Raw genomic sequence first — 3,448 nt, forward strand, 5'->3', positions numbered from 1 at the left:
TGCACTCAATGTCCTCTTGGCATTCCCTTGGCATGCTACTCAGGAAATTTGTAGTTGGTTATCCTAAGGGTAGCCACCTTCTCTAAAGTTTTCAATGAACATTGCAGATGATCATTTGTGCTTCTGCAATACATGGTACCATTCCCAAGAAGCTATCCTATCACACATGGCAGCATTTTTGAACTAGCTTAGGCTGATTCAGTAGGGAGACTGTCTCTAGGAATATTTCAAAAGAGTTAGTATCAGGCTTCGGAGACACCACAAGTGTAACTTTTCAAAGTGAAAAGTTGTTTCTGCTCCTTCAAGGCTCACCAATAGCATTCGAGTGGGAATTAAGCAGTACACTGATACTGTACATGATTAGCAGCATGGTTGTGGAACGAGAAAAATTATATACTGGATAAATTTAAGATGACAAATTTGCATGTAAAACAAGAGACTCTTGTCAAAAGAAAGACATCCATAAAAAACTGTCCATCTGATGACAAGTTGCTTAGCTTATCCATGACAGCTAACACAAATTTAAGTGGCCTGTCACAACGTATTTTACAATGATTTGGGAATGTATTAATAAAAATTACTAAAGATTTTTTTTGTATGAAACATCTTGTTGGTGAACCTTCTGAGAAACAGCTGGGGAACAGAAAACCTTTAACTGATTTTGTAAATATTCTCAGTTCTGAACTGTATGTTATTTTATTGATATGCCCGCACTCCAGAAGGCAGATTTCACTGCAACAAGCCTTTCTTACCCCTAAGAAAAAAAGAAAAAACCGAAACAAGAAGATGGGTGCATAATACATGACTCCTCTGAGGCAGACATTCCTACAGTTATTCAGAGGTTTCTGCACAACAGTATTTAGTATTCTCTGTACTGGAGAAGAAAAAGACTAAATTTGAAACATGTCTCTACTCACTTCTGTTCACCAATACTATTCCAGCCTTGATGCATGACACTCCAAAAGTGAAGAAAACATTCATGGGTAACAACAAAATTCTAGAAGCTACTGAAACTTATGCTGATCAAATAAATACTCCGATTAATATTGTGCTCCAAAAAAGAAATGCTAATAGTGGGATGATAGTAGAGGGGTGGGGAAGGAAGAGAAGTTACATTACATTGCATTAGGAGCCAGGTTAAAAAAATAATTCTAGTTATTTTGTGATTTTTTTTTCCTTTCGGTACATTTTCAATGAATGGCTATGTCTTTGAAAAATTTTATTTTCAGAGCAATGCTCTGAACCTCTGTATTCATTTTAGCCAATGAATTACTTATGAACAGTTTGCTGAATGTGTTGAATATTTGTGAGTCAATATTTGTGCAGATTACTTGATCCTCCCCGAGTCATATGGCATTATATTAGTAGCTTTATGCAAGACAATTGTGGAACAATGTAAATTAGAAATGGTTTCCTAAAAATATTTGTAGGCAGAAAAACTCATGAGCTTGAATTTTTGCAAGAAAAAAAAATAGCCACAGATTCATGATTCTTAAGAATTTTTTCAAGGACCTTTTGAGATATATTTTCCTGTATTTAGACATATACAGGTTGTCATTGAAGTAGTTAAAAGCAGCAGTTCTTATTGAGTTTATGTTGTGAAAATAGATTTCTAAGTCATAAAACTATACGACCCAAAGCAAACTAACTCTTCTTCCCACTTAAACTGTACAATAGTATAACTTTTCAAATGCTAATTGGAAGCTAGTTTTTTGGATGCTCAATGTAAACCCTTGTAATAGACCTGATTATAAAAAAATCATTGCACTTTAAAAATTAGATCCTTTGTAAAAGCTCCAAGATACGTGTCAAAGTGTAAAGACATAGAAAATTGCTATTCAGTTCTGAGAATATTACTGTTCAATCTTCTGGTGATTCATTAATAGCAGCCTGAGTTTGCCATTTGTTTACATAAGTATATAGAGATAAGTATATATATACATATGTGTATATGGATATGCATGCATGAGTGTGTACATATGTGCATATTTCTGTGTTGGGAGTATATATCTCAAATGAATCTTGTGGGTGTTAGAATTTGATTACCAGAAAAAGATGCTCAACCTATTATAGTGAAAGTAAAGTGGCGAGACTTTCCCACAAGGCCCTGTCAATACAGGAGCAACATAAAATATAGATACAACACATATAAAGAACCAGAAAATCTTCCTCAGTGATATCATCCAGGTCCGTGCTATTCTTGACCAATATGTCTTAGATTTCTTTGTAAATGCATTGATCATCATCTTAAGACCACTTGCATTTCTGCTAGTGTCTGGCCAGACTCATCTCTCTGATGACTAGAAGTCTTTTGATAATATCTTGACTATTTTATTTATGGCTAGATGTGTATTAATTTGTTCTTTTCAGCTTTAACACATGTATTTTGATTTTGGGGGGTGTCTGGGATATTTTCTATTTTCATAAGAAAGTTTCTTCATTCAAACATTGCAAAAGTGCAACTACAAGATGCTTACTAGGCATCTCATGTTTTTTAACCAATATTGACATACAGAAAGCTGCAGACAAACTCTGAGCAATATAATGCAACAGTATCCTGTCCCATCTGGGCATTGCAAAAATAACTAAGTGAACAAAAGGGATACCACTAATGGACCAACCTGGTGATTTGCTCAAACTCACTTACTCTTCTTGAGAGCAAATAACCCCTTTGCTGTTCCCCACAAACTCCCTTTGTCTGGTGGCGATGCCACCAGACAATAAGATCCAGCTGCCCATCTCATTTGTCATGTAAGGCTATCTGAACCTCCCTTCACCAAGTAAGAGAGGTGAAACCTCCATCCTTACTTCATCACAGTTAGCCCTCATTTCTGCAGCACATTGATTCTCTGATGGGTTCTTTCCAGATCTTGCTTCGTCTTCCAATCTTAGCCACTTTGTTGCATTCTAATGCTCTTAAGAGCATTCCCTTTCTGTGTCCTGATAAATATCCTTACAGTTTGCCTGCAGCTGGGGCAACATCCTCACTCAAAGGTCAGTCAGTCCTGTCCCCATTCTCTATTCTGACCATCATTTTATGTCAACTACGCTTATTCCTTCAGAGAAGTCTGTAGAGTGCAAAGACAGGCTTACTTCCCCATCATTCAAATGCAGCCAGACCAAGCTAAAATGCTCTCTGGCTCTCTTAGTGCTTCTCCTTCCACTGTCTACTTTCACCAAAGCCTGCATTACTAGCAGAATCTGCAGGCTTAACAAGGAGGAATAATGAATAAAGCAAGTACTTAAAAATGTTATTTCAGCCAAATTTTTGTATGCCAAAATCTCAGACTTCTGATATATCAGAGTTTAAGGAAATATAACTTGAGGAGGGAAGCAGTAAACATGAAGTACTTTGGTTGTTTAAGCCTTGGCAATGGAAAGCTTTTACTGTGATGTTTTGGCCAGACCAGCATCATTCAAAGGGCGATCTTCTACCTCAGTTCCTGCT

This window comes from Acanthisitta chloris, unplaced genomic scaffold, assembly GCF_000695815.1.
Source record: "Acanthisitta chloris isolate BGI_N310 unplaced genomic scaffold, ASM69581v1 scaffold6642, whole genome shotgun sequence".
Taxonomy (NCBI): Eukaryota; Metazoa; Chordata; class Aves; order Passeriformes; family Acanthisittidae; genus Acanthisitta; species Acanthisitta chloris.